Below are 13,815 nucleotides of genomic sequence, written 5' to 3'. Positions count from 1 at the left end.
TTAAACCTACTCAACTTGAAAGTGATGTATTTCCTTAAAAAAATGAACTTTTTGATTTATCTGCACAGGTCCCAAGTGAGTTATTTTCTCTATTGATTTATATTCTGTGCCCATATATTTAAGATGGAGGTGGGAAGGACTATAAAATATATATGTTACATTTGAACAGGGCTGGCCCCGTGGCTTAGCAGTTAAGTGCTCATGCTCTGCTGCTGGAGGCTCGGGTTCGGATCCCGGGCGCGCACCGACGCACCGCTTCTCCGGCCATGCTGAGGTCGCGTCCCACATACAGCAACTAGAAGGATGTGCAACTATGACATACAACTATCTACTGGGGCTTTGGGGAAAAAAAGGAGGAGGATTGGCAATAGATGTTAGCTCAGAGCCTGTCTTCCTCAGCAAAAAGAAGAGGATCAGCACGGATGTTAGCTCAGGGCTGATCTTCGTCACAAGAAAAAAAAAAGAAAATAAAAAATACATTTGAACAAATATTCATCCTTCTTCTGGATCTCTCATTAGGCACCAAGTATCTATTTATTTGTTTCATTGATTTGATTGTTAAATATCAGTTAAGGCTGTGAAGTTGGGCGTCGAAAATTAAATAAGCTGAGCTTTGTTCCATAATAGCAGTGAAGTCTCCCTCTAATAGGGTATGCCTTAGCCTATTAATTTAATTCATACAGTGTATTTTCGAATACCTATCACCTTTAATAAGAAAATGGAAAGTGAAAGGGTGAAATGTGTTTCAGGTGCCATTGCTGTGAAAACCATATATTGGTAAGCTGTTGATTTCTTGATCTGAGTATATTTTTAAAAGAGGAACATGGAACTTAACTTGCTTGCTGATTGTCTTTATTTTTTAACCTAGAATACAGAGCAAACATTTGTATAGTCTAGAGTAACTTTCAACAATTACAGTAACACTATTCATTTTATTACCATACAAGGTCAGACTATTACCTTGTTTAACCTAACTTCATTCTTTTACTAAAAATACCCCCAAATTTTCTACTTTTCATGAATAAAACTGTGAGATTAACATTGTTTTCTAATTTGATTTCTCCAGGTGCTCATTCAGTAAATATTTATTGATCAGCTACTGTGTTCCAAGCACTGCTGTAAGAGTTGAAGACCTAGAAATTCCTATAAACTTCAAATCTATTATGTTTATGGTTTCATTATTTTTAAGGTTAATCAAGCCTCTCCTATCACCTCCTGCCTCACTCAACAATAACAACTGACACAGAGCCTGTGAGGTTGTTGCCTTTGCATAGCTGAAATCTGAAAGGAGCAGGACCCTCAGGGGGAGGAGCCCTGCTGGTGACTGAAGAAGACTATGGGAGCCCCTGTGATAACTGCAATTATTATTATACAGATTTGGATATGATTAAACTCTTGGGTTTAATCATGGCAAAGAATGAGACATTCCTGGTAAAACACAGACAGTGTGGAAGTTGGCTTCAGTTCTGTCCTACACCACCAAAACATTAGCTAATATGATAGCCTCAAAAAACATTCTGCATGAGCGACACATTCCTGCCAGATGCAATAACAGGAGTTAGCGACATTCTTAATTAATGCAGAAATGACAAATCTCCAGACACAAGACTTACTGCTACGGCTAGGAACTCTGAAAATATCTCTAACAGTTCTGGGTCCCAAATTAGTCCCCTGGCCTTTAGAGCACATGCCATGTGCCCGTTGAAGACCCAACTTCCAACCAAGCTGTCTAGCTAAAGGCTGAATGTGAACTGTGAAAAATAAGTGTATATCATTAATCCGTTTGCAGAGGTACAAGTGTCTGTGCCTCAAGACCCATAACACATGGCACAGAGTAGCATTTCTTGTTGGCATTTCTTTTTTTTTTATAATTTTTTAAATTTATTTTTTCCCCCCAAAGCCCCAGTAGATAGTTGTATCTCATAGCTGCACATCCTTCTAGTTGCTGTATGTGGGATGCGGCCTCAGCATGGCCGGAGAAGCGGTGCGTCGGTGCGCGCCCGGGATCCGAACCCGGGCCGCCAGTAGCGGAGAGTGCGCACTTAACCACTAAGCTATGGGGCCGGCCCTCTTGTTGGCATTTCTGACTGAGGCCAAAATGGAGGTAACAGAGCCATGCAATGCTAATAGGGGGGTGCTGGGGGGATCCTTAGTGATGGTCAGCAGTGGGGGAAGAATGAAAAATTGTATATAAATGAAAAAGCATTATTATTACTCAAAGTTAGGACTGAAGCCCAGTGGTGGACAAGCGAGAAGGCCTGCACAACTGCTAAGCGCATCCTGCCCTCTTATGTGGAAAAGCAAGGACTGAGACTTAGTATCGCCACGTCTCCCTTTCTGTGTTCTTCATGTACCTGAGTTCTCTAATTCTAACAAGTAGAAAGAAACCCTTAGCCGATTGTTCCCTTGACACTGCACCTGATTTCTTGGGCGTTGACATAAGCAAGCCTCAGCCTGCAGGTGACAGTCACCTAAGCATTAAGTGGGCAGTGCTCTCCATTGTGCTGCCTCTAGGTAGCTATGGGAACTGTAAAAATGGATTAGGGGGCCTGGCCTCATGACTTAGTGGTTAAGTTCGGTGTGCTCTGCTTCAGTGGCCCAGGTTCAGTTCCCAGGTGCAGACCTACACCTCTCATCAGTGGCCATGCTGTGGTGGCAACCCACATACAAAATAGAGGAAGATTGGCAACAGATGTTAGCTCAGGGCCAATCTTCCTCACCAAAAAAAAAAAAAAAGATACTATAGGATACTAGATTAATTTCTTCTTCATTGGCTTTCAATCCAACTGATTCTGAGATGAATGGATGATTCCCAACTGCTGGCAACTCTGTCAATCCAAGTGAGATATGAAATACCCAGCTGTGTTCTGTTAGCTCTTTCATCACCATCATCTGAAATAAAGCCTCTGCCTGGATTGTTAGTGATGAGCCAAGGAGAATAGAATCAGATAAGCTGGGTATGGGCGTAAAGAGTATAAAGGAGCTTCTAGATATGCTTATGCATAATAGGGACAGGTTATGAAAGAAAATAAAGTGGAAAGAAAAAAATGGTATACATTAAATCATTGAAGTTAATCTGTTAGTGGGATAATGACTACAACTGTGCAAAGGTCGTTAGCAAGATGGAGCACTAAAAGGAAGGAAAGTTAGAAGTGCATCATGGATTCATGGTCTAGAGATGCCTTAAAGGCCCTCTGGGTCAACTTCCCCCACACTGAGGAATGATGTCAGCCCTTACCTGATCACTTTCGGTTTACAGGGGTGGGGAGTCAACTACGTCATCAACCAGACTGTTCCACTTTTTATGATTCTAATTATTCAAAGAAGTGGAATCTGCCTCTCTCTAAGTTTACTCAATGATTCTTAATTTAAGGGCAAGATAAAAATGTATTACTTTCTCTTCTACCTAATAGCCCCTTGAAGACTCTAGTCATTGACCCTCTAAGATTTCTCTTTTCTCTAAGTAAATACTCCCAGTTCATTTAGTCAATATTTATTTGTTCATTTATTTAGAGCAGGACCCAGGTCTGGAGTGTTCATTATAGTATTCCTAGCACCTAGAGCAGTGCTCAAGTGTAGTAAGTGAAATCAAAACTAAACCAAAAATCATTTACTGAAGGCCTTTTCTATGCCATGCATGGTATTTGGCCCTGGATTTAGATTTACAAAGTTCAATAAACCAGGGCCTGTGCACTTTGGCAATTAAAGTCTACAGAGGAAGTCAAACAAATGAGTCAAGGATTACAGTTAAGTGTAGGCACAGTATGGTATGGAGCACAGATGAAGAATACCCAAAGTAGTAGGATTCCAGAGAGTTCTTCCTGGACAAGGAGATGCTTCAGTGGAGCTTGAAGGATATAGAGCCAGCTGGATGGAGAAGGGGGAAGCAGAGAGGCACAGTGGCATAAAATGGCCAAGTGGTTCAGAGTGGCTGGGGTGAAGCGTTTTGGCTGGTTGTGGAAGGAGGCTGGAGATGTAACCTGGAGCCAGATGGTAAAGGGCCATTAGTGCTAAATAGAAGCTTTATGCTAAAACATTTGGAGAAGTCATTGAAAGATTTTAAGTAAGAGAAAGACATAAACAGATTTTTATTTTTAGAAAATTGTCAGAATTATGGAGAACGGCTTGTGAAGCAAACGGAGCAACTGGGACTGAAGTCAGAAAGACTAGTTAGAAAATAGACTGAAGTCACAAATGCTGAATTCAGTAATTCAGACTGCAAGCAGTGAGACCCTAACTTAAGGGCAATGGCAGAAGGAGTGGAGAACAGGAAAGTGAGGATGGTATTGCAGAGTTAGAATCTGTAGGCTCTGGTGACTGATGTGTGTGGTGCTTGAGAAATAGGTGTCCTAGATGACTTGACTGGCCAGGCAGGTGGTGACGTCACTGCCTGAAATGAGGACTATGATTTTGGAGAGAAAGGTGGTGCAAGCAGGTTTGCACTTAGTAACCTTGAGGCGCTGTGGGCGTTCAAGGGTAGACATCCAGTAGGCAGTTGGATGCACAAGGCCAGCAGAGAGGTCTTGGTAGAGATACAGCTGAGGGAACCATCAGCATGTGTACAAGACTTTGGTGTGGCTCCCCCAGGGGGGCATATGAAGGGAGAAGGGCAGAGGGCTAAGGACAGAGCTGTCGTCTGCCTTACTCCTTGCTCACGTGATATGGATTTAAGACTTATTAAAGTCCTGTTGAAGCTCTTTGCCAAGGTTCTTCTTGGGATTGTACATATAAAAACAGAAGTGATTTCACCAATGCACACTACAATAGTGTTGCTTCCCTTGATCTGATAAGCATGTTTATATTATGACAACCAAATTAGCATTCGCTTTTCGGCAACTCATCACACCATCGGTTCATATTGAGCTAATGGACAACTGAAACCTCCAAATTTGTAAATGAACTGTCAAGCCAAGGGGTCCTCCAACTAGTTTTCTGTAATTGATTTTTGGAACCTGATTACACAATTTTACAATCACCCACTAGAAGATGACCCTCTCACCTGCATTAAACAAGGCTTTACTGCTGGCAAAATAAGGTGCCACATGTTAATATCATGTAGAGAATGTAAAGAAGTTTCGGAAAAGTGTTTTAAAATAAGACCTAGAGGAAGAGGGTAATGAGATTATGTTACATTCTTGTTGCTGGGGAAAAAAATCATCTTAAGTGTGCTATTTGGCTCTGCCAAAAACAGTTGTGATTTTCGTTTTCATCTGGGTCCTGATGATGCTTAGAATTCTTTCGTGGGTCCCTAGTTAACATCCTTTCCTATTCCTATTGCAGCTGTTCTAAACTGTGCCCACTCCCCTTAAGACCCTAACTGTCTGGCCCTCTCCCTCCCACTCTCAGAAACCCTCATTTACTGCTGAGAAAAGAGAGGTATCAGTGATCACCTCCCTGACTTCTCTTCCTCTGGCCTTGACTTTTGTTCATATCCTCCCCTGTTCCTCCTTCCCACACTCCTGTGCTAGCCCACACTGTGCTTCTGAGTCCATCCTTCTCACTGTCTTTGAGGCATGGATCTGATCCTATTCCTTTCTCTTTGAGGTGTTGAGGTGTCCAAAAGGAGATCTCAATTACAGAAGATACATTCACAGGAGGAAAGTGTATCAAAGTGTTAATAGTGGTTCTTTTTCTCTGGGAACTTTCTCCAGGAACTTGCGAGTTCTGTGATTTTTTAAACAAACAAATGTAATTTTTTTCCATTATAAAAGCAATATATGATGGTTTATAAATTATATCTTATTAAGCTGTTTTTTAAAAAAGTAATATGTGGTCCCAGCTCCACCAGTCACAATCTTTCTCCTCTTGGACTAATTTCTTAATCTCTCTACACCTCAAGTTTTGTGGTAAGGGTTAAATGAGTGAAGTATTCCTGGTATACAGTAAATGTTTTTTAAATGTAACTGTAATTATTAAGGAAATATAATAAAAATATTGTGAGTCCCTCTTTGGGTTGTATAACAGCTGATGCACCCTCCAACCTTCTTTCTACTTTTATGCATTTCCCAAATATTCTACTATGGTTATTTGTTACTTTTAAAAGGAAAAAGACAATAAACTTAAATTTTAATAGAAAAATAAATACATACTAATTGTGGCATCTTTAGAAATAAACTAAACAAAATATAAAAGAAAATTGCGCCCAATCTCACCATCAGAAATAACTGCTATTAACATGTTGATATATTTCCTTCTAGCCTTTTCTACATAAATATTTTTTAATAAAAATGAGATTGTATATATAATTTTGTATCTTTTTTCCCTTAATGTTATAACATGAGCTCTTCTATGGGTGATTTAAAAAATGTTCCCATTTTCTAAAGTGTTCTATACTAAGCATATGTTATTTTTAAGGTAGTATTTACTTTTTCTAATCATAATAATATATACAATATAATGAATAATGATATAATATAACAATATATAATATATGCTCAAGGTGTAAAACTTAAGAAATTTTTTTTAAAAAGCACCATGTAGAAAAGAAAACTGCTTGTGATACCATTACCCACAGATTACTGTTCGTATTTTTGTACCTCTCCTTCTAGTCTTGTTTCTCATGTATACCTTCTACAATTGGGAGAAAAAAATCTCTCCACTCCTACTGCCTCTTCTCTGTCCCACCCCCGCCCTTCCTGCCTGCTGCTTAGCTCTCTTCCATGGTAGAATTGTGTCCAAACTTAGGTTCCTTGCCTCGAGGATCTTCTTTCCAGGCCACTCTTCCCACTGTGTTTCCAAGTATGTGGTCCTGTCACTTCCCTGCTTAAAAACATTTCCTGACTCCCCAGTGCCTACAGGATAAAGTCCAAACTCTAGCACTGAGTGCAAGGTTCTCTACAAGCTGATGCCAGCCTACCTGTCTAGACTCGCACTTTCTCCAACAAACATAGCCCTGATGCCTACTTGTCCCTTAACAATGCACACTTGCCAACCTCTGTGTATCTGCTGACCCCGATTCCTGGAATTCCTCTTCTTTTTCTATACTTGGTGAAATTGTATTCCTCCTTCAAGATTCATCACAAAGGTGACCTCTTTGTGCATCCCTCCCAATACTCATCCTGCTGTGCACACCTCTAGTAGGTTCTTATTTTGTTGTATGGTAGTGCTGTGCATGTTTTAATCTTCCCTGCAACACTGTCTACCCCTGAGCATGTATTATAATCTGTATACTCCAGCACCTAGATGATGCTTGATGCATAATACCTTTTTAGTTGAATGAATAAAGGAATGCCTGAGTATATGTCTGTCTTTCACTCAGCTAATCAATCAACTAGTATTTCTGAAGTTCTACTACATCTCATCATGTGCAAGACACTGCAGAGTTGTCAAAGACTTTAAAATTTTTAAATTCAATACAACAAAGATTATTTTGTGTGTGTGTGAGGAAGATCAGCCCTGAGCTAACATCTGCCAATCCTCCTCTTTTTGCTGAAGAAGACTGGCCCTGGGCTAACATCCATGCCCATCTTCCTCCACTTTATATGGGACACCGCCACAGCATGGCCTGACAAGCAGCGCATCAGTACGTGCCCAGGATCCGAACCTGCGAACCCCGGGCCGCCGCAGCGGAGCACGCGCACTTAACCACTTGCAATGCTGGGCCGGCCCCACAACAAAGATTTTTTTGAGTGCCTATTATTTGCTGTGAGAATACCATAGAAGTAAAAGACATAGTTTCTAATCTCAGGAGAAACTTTCAGTGTTCCATGAGACAAATATAAATAATACAAATTCCCATTAAATGTAGAGACAAGTAGAAGAGAAATGGCACTGTGTGATGGAAAGAGCCCGAGAATAAGAGCTGGGGGTCTTGGTGTTTTCCCTCCTCTACAGTTTACTAGCTGTATAACTTTGGACAGGTCGCTTCGTTATCTCCCTGAATCTGTTTTCTCATTTGGTAAAATTAGTGCTTTAATTTCTTTGATCACTAAGGTTCCTTCCAGCTCTTTGATTCTATAACTAAATGCTGTGGGATGCCTGGAAAGGGAGCAATCAATGATTGTGCTTAAGAGTTGTTGGAGGAAAGCTCATGGTGAAGGTGAAATCTCAGCTGAACTTGAACTAGGGTGAGATCTGGGTAGTCAAAGAAGAGGCAGACAGGCATTTGAGATATGGGGAACAACATAAACAAAGGGACGGGCAGAGACAGGATTGAGCAGGCCTGTTTGTTAGGTGGACTAGACCAGGCTCTCTGTGGTGGAGAATGTTTTTTAGGGAGGATTGAGAAACAGCTTGTGTAGGTTGCCTAGGGCCAGGAAGGACTTAAGAGAGACATGCTGGAATCAGTCAAGCTATTTTAGGATACTTGCAAAAGTCAGGACCTCAGTAATGGGGGCTAAGATTAGCTTCACAGCAGTGGGAAGACGGAGCAATGGTTGATGAGAAGTTTCAAAGATAGAATCAGGAAGCTGGCTTGGCTATCCAGTCTAAAGGAAAAGGGGGAGTCAAAGACACCTTTCAAGTTTTAAACCAGAGAAAGTGAATAAACTGGGTTGTAACCCAGGCTCGAACATCTCTTGGAGAGAGGAGAGCAGGTCCCAGTGGTCTCTTCTGTCTGCCTGCTCTGGAGACGTAGCGTTGAGGGTTGCTCTAGCTCTTCTACACACCCAACTCCTCAGAACTTTTGCTAAGAACAATTTACACTCATTTTTTCTTTTTTAATAAAAATTTGTAGTGTGCTTTGAAGTCCTTTTGAGCTTGAAACTTTCAAATTTTATCTTAATCAAGAAACTCATACAATTTCCTACAGTCCTCTAAGAAATTAAAAAGTATACTAAATCAGTGATACCCAAATTTAAAGATCTGGAGGGATATGAACATTGGTTTTATTTTATTTTATTTTTTATTTATTTATTTTTTTATGTGAGGAAGATTGTCCTTGAGCTAACATCTGTGCCAATCTTCCACTATTTTGTATGTGGGACACCACACAGCATGGCTTGATGAGCAGTGTATAGTTCCCTACCTAGGATCTGAACCTGCAAACCCCGGGCCACTGAAGTGGAGCGCACAATCTTAACCACTACGCCACTGGGCCAGCCCCTATTTTATTGTGTTTAATTTTTTTTGCAGGGAAAAATTCACCCTGAGCTAACATCTGTTGCCAATTTTCCTCATTTTTTTTGTTTTTTTCCTCCCCAAAGCCCCAATCCATGGTTGTATATCCTAGTTGTAAGTCATTCTAGTTCTTCTATGTGAGCCGCTGCCGCAGCATGGCAACTGACAGGTGGTGTGGTTCTGCAACCAGGAAGTGAACCTGGGCTGCCAAAGCAGTGAGCGCCAAACTTTAACCACTAGGCCATCAGGGCTGGCTCATGAACATTGGTTTTATATAAACAGATTTTCTTAAAATGCCATTCCAAACTGTTTGCCTCAGGAAGGGAATCTGGATAGAGGTAAAAGGAAGACATATGATTTATTCCAAATAAAATACGTAAAATAAGATGTCTAAACTATTAAAGCATACCAGAGGAGACATTTTGTTGGTTTCTTATATTAATCAACATGAATTTATTCTTCAACTAATACTTATTTGTCAAAAATCATGTTATGATGCTTTAAGCTGTGAAAAGAAAGATAAAGTTCCCTACCTTCAGGAAACTTCTAGTCTAGGAGAGGAGAAACAGACAAGTAAGCAAACAATTATACTGTCATTTTATTAATCCTGGTCCCAGCAGGATACAGAGGCACTCTCAGATGGAATAAAGAAGAGAATGAAATGGACCTTTTACAGAGGGCTAGACAAGGTGAGGCACAGCAGTGCAGGCAGCCATCACCACCCCTAAGCTGAAGGGACAAGGGGTGGCAACAGTGTTAATGGAGCCCAGAGAGAGACAGAGCCAGGAAGGAGGACCCTCCCTGTCAGAGTGATAGTCGTAGAAAAACATAGAGCTAAGGTATTGGAGCAAGGAGAAAGCAGGGTAAGAAACATTCCCATCTCTCCCTGCTCCTACCTTCTGGTCTCTTGGTGATGACTTTAAGCGGCTAGATCCAACCAGCTGGCAAGAGAGCCCAAGTGATAAGGTCTTTAGAGGTCAGCCTCTTGGGTCACGTAACAGGATGGAGAAGAGTCAGAAGATGAATGGGGAGATGGGTGGTGTCAGAGAAAAACGAGCTCAGCGACATCCTATTCTATAATAGAGGAACAGAGGACTGAAAATCAGGGGAGGCAGGGCTCAGGGACCCACCTGAGAGAGACTGGGTAACCAGGATCTGGAACTTAGGCGCAGAGCTGGAGACAGGGTACTTTCAAGCGGAGATGCAAGTTGGCATGATGGTGCTCCTGTGAGAGTAAGGTTCAGGAGTAAGCTGGCTGCAGGTAACAATAACAACAACAGAAATTACACAATATAAAATATGTTTCTCAAAAAGGAAGATAGTCTGAAGGAAGATAGGTACGGAGTCTCTGCAATCATCAGGGACTCAGGCTCCTTCCATCCTTCTTCAGTCCTCCTTCTAGAGGACTCTACCATCCTCACATACAATTTCTATCTCATGATCCCCCCAGCCATGACCTCTGTGTTCCAATCAACAGGAAAGAGGAGTGAAAATGGATATGCTCCCTCCTTTTAAGGACCCTCTTAGGAAGTTGCACACACCACCTTGGCTTACATCCTACTGGCCAGAAATTAGTCACATGACCACACACAGCTGCAAGGAAGGCTTGGGAATAGCCTCTTTATTCTTTTTTTTTTTGCTGAGGAAGACCGGCTCTGAGCTAACATCTATTGCCAATCCTCCTCCTTTTTTTTTTTTTATTTTCCCCCAAGGCCTCAGTAGGTAGTTTTATGTCATAGTTGCACATCCTTCTAGTTGCTGTATGTGGGATGCGGCCTCAGCATGGCCGGACAATCGGTGCATCGGTGCGTGCCCGGGATCCAAACCCTGGCCGCCAGTAGTGGAGCGCGCGCACTTAACCGCTAAGCCACGGGGCTGGCCCATAACCTCTTTATTCTGAGTATTCCTGTGCCCAGCTAAAAATCAGGAGTTCTGTTATAAGCGAAGAAGGAGAGAATGGATGTTGGAAGACAATTAGCATTCTCTGCCAAAGGAAGGGATAACGGCAGAGCAGTTCCCAACGAACGCCTTGTCTGAGGTGGTAAACAGTTTTGAATAAACTGGAAGATGCATTTCATAAAAACAGAAAATCAATTTTCTGTTTACAAGGCAACAAGGTATTGTGGAAAAACCCGAGAACTGGTATTTAGGAATGCTGAGTTCTGGTTCCCCCTTTGTATTTACTAAGCAAGGGACCTTAAACAAACCAGTTCACTCTCTGGATCTCAATTTCCTCATCTGTAAAATGAGAGGGTTGGACTAATGTTCCCTTTAAAGGTTTTTCTTTCCATGTATGTCAGAAAGTTGTTTTCTGTACGTTGGTCCTAAGATTAGCAGGGGCTGTAAAATAATAGGATTGTAGTCAGTTTAGGTTGAAGGACTTTAATTTTTAATGTAATCAATTTAGATGATACGTATTCAGATTTTTTTTGTTTTGTTTTTTTGGTTCTTTGCTGCTCTTCAAATATCCTAGAAATATTTCATTCATAATAGTTTGGGAATACATACATACCCAAATGAAAATATGTGTGTATGTATTGCCAAAATATTACTCAGTGGAACAATTTGAAAATTATACTGAATTTTTCAGATATTACACCAATACCTTAACAAAAGGTCACTCTTTAAAATGAATTGACTAATAAAAGAATAGAGATTTATAAGAGCATCTGTTAGATACTATTTCTTTTTCAAACTGGATTCCTTCTGTTTATATCCAGAGCTGACCTGAGGCAAACTTTCTAAGGAGGTAAATATATTTCTGGCACATCTCATTGTTCTAGGTTCTTTTAAACACTGAGTTCCCTCTTCCCTATCCTCCAGGCACCCAATTGCCTCAAATTGTTCTATTTCCCCCAGTTGAGCAAAACACTATATTATAAAGAAATTCACACTATGTAGAAACTTTTTTTTTATTGAGGTAACATTGGTGTATAATGTTATATAAATTTTAGGTGTACATCATTATATTTCGATTTCTGTGTAGGGAACTTCTTGTGCTATCCTTCCATGTGCACTTTAATAGGATAGCTCCTTGAAAGGAGACTGCTTAACCCTCAAAATGTGTTTCTCACCACAGAATTTCAGGCTTCTTGACACCCAGGGTTAGGAGAATTGTTTGTTTTTAGAAGGAAGGAAAGTGCTAGTATCCTTCAAATCCCACTCTTCTTGTCACCCCAGTTATCTGACAGAAACCCAGCAGTTAGGAGACTTTGGGCCCAGATTTGTGAATAGCTTTGCTATTTTTGACTGAATGTAACAATGGTGTGTATTAAGAACATAGAAAGCTTTTTGAACATATACTTTGCGTATTACTGTTTTTGTATCTCACTTATATCTGAAAGAGTGAAATAAGTAATCAAAATGGACAACAGGCCATAAGAGATCAACCCTCTTTTCTGAAGGAGCAAAGCAAAATTAGACAGTTTTAGACAATTCTAGGAGTGGATTACTTAATAAATTTCTAAAATATATATATATATATGCAGTATTCATAAACTGGGAACAAGAAGTATATCAAAGGAGAGCAGGCTTGATGTTTGATGTAATAGAAAGGCAATTGAAATAGAACTTCCCCAGCCTGTTGCACAAAGCAAAGTGAGGAAGACGCTAGAAACTGAGGGAGAGTCTGCTTAAAAGTAGGGGAAATGTCATTTGGGAGGAAAGGAAAGCAGGAAATATGTGGCTCTGCATGGCCCAGCTCAGGGTAGGCATGTCATAGAAGATGTAAAAGTGTGGCGAGGGGATCAGCTGCCTAAGGGAAGCAGACGTCACATGTGGAATTTGTGGTCCTAGAAATGAAAGTCAGACATCAGTAAGTGGCACAAGAAGAAAGGGATGCTCCCTCTCCTCACAATTTACTGAGAACTCTCTCTTTTTCCTCCCACTTTATCCCGTATCCCTTACTAAAGCCAGATCCAAAAGGGGAAGCCTAGATTTTCATTTCAACTGATTTTGTCTTCTCATGGGACTCAAAACCACAGGCTGAAACCCGACTTTCTTGACCCCAGACAACGACCACCGCGCAGGAGAGAATACATGGTAGTGGACTTTACGAATTTGCCTCTGCCAGAATTAGAACAGAACTGAAATTATCGTAAAGAATTTGGGGATATCCTTCAGTGAATAAATGGTTAAGACTGTCAGATCTAGAGCAATTGATTCAGTTCAATTCAATTGAATTCTCCTCAAAAACATATAAGCACCTACTGTGTGCTAGGAACTATTAATTTTAAGAAACACAGAAGTGTATCAGATATGGATGCTGTGCTCAAACAACTTGGAAAACCAGGAGAAGACAGATACACAATTCAAATGAACTATAAGGGGTTCTCATCATAAGGCAAGTAGAGGGTATGATGCAGTCTCAAGAAATGAGCCTAACAAGTGGTAATGAAGACATTTCACTAAGGGTCAGAGTTGACCACCACACACAGTCGCGCACTGTTTGGAAGTACAGCCTCTTCTCATCCCAGAGTGATTTTGTAGTTAGTGATATGATATGGAAACAAATACCTTCACACCTCCCTGCTCTGAACTCGCAGACCTCCATCTGAGTCCCCTGAAGTCAGTGACACTCCTACACTGTAGCATCTAGACACGAAGGTTTTCCAGGTGATCTGGACTCTGTTGCTGTGGAATAGAAACACTTTATTAAAGAACAGCTCTGAAATGGACGAACTCTTTGAGCCCCAGCAGGCCTTCGGTCAGTCCCTCCTGTGGTTGATGACATGTGGCAGGCACAGCTGGTTTGTCCTG

The sequence above is a fragment of the Ceratotherium simum genome, chromosome 17 (genome assembly GCF_057802395.1).
Source record: "Ceratotherium simum simum isolate JZ-2026a chromosome 17, ASM5780239v1, whole genome shotgun sequence".
In the NCBI taxonomy this organism is placed as follows: domain Eukaryota; kingdom Metazoa; phylum Chordata; class Mammalia; order Perissodactyla; family Rhinocerotidae; genus Ceratotherium; species Ceratotherium simum.
This window is presented reverse-complemented; position numbering follows the sequence as displayed.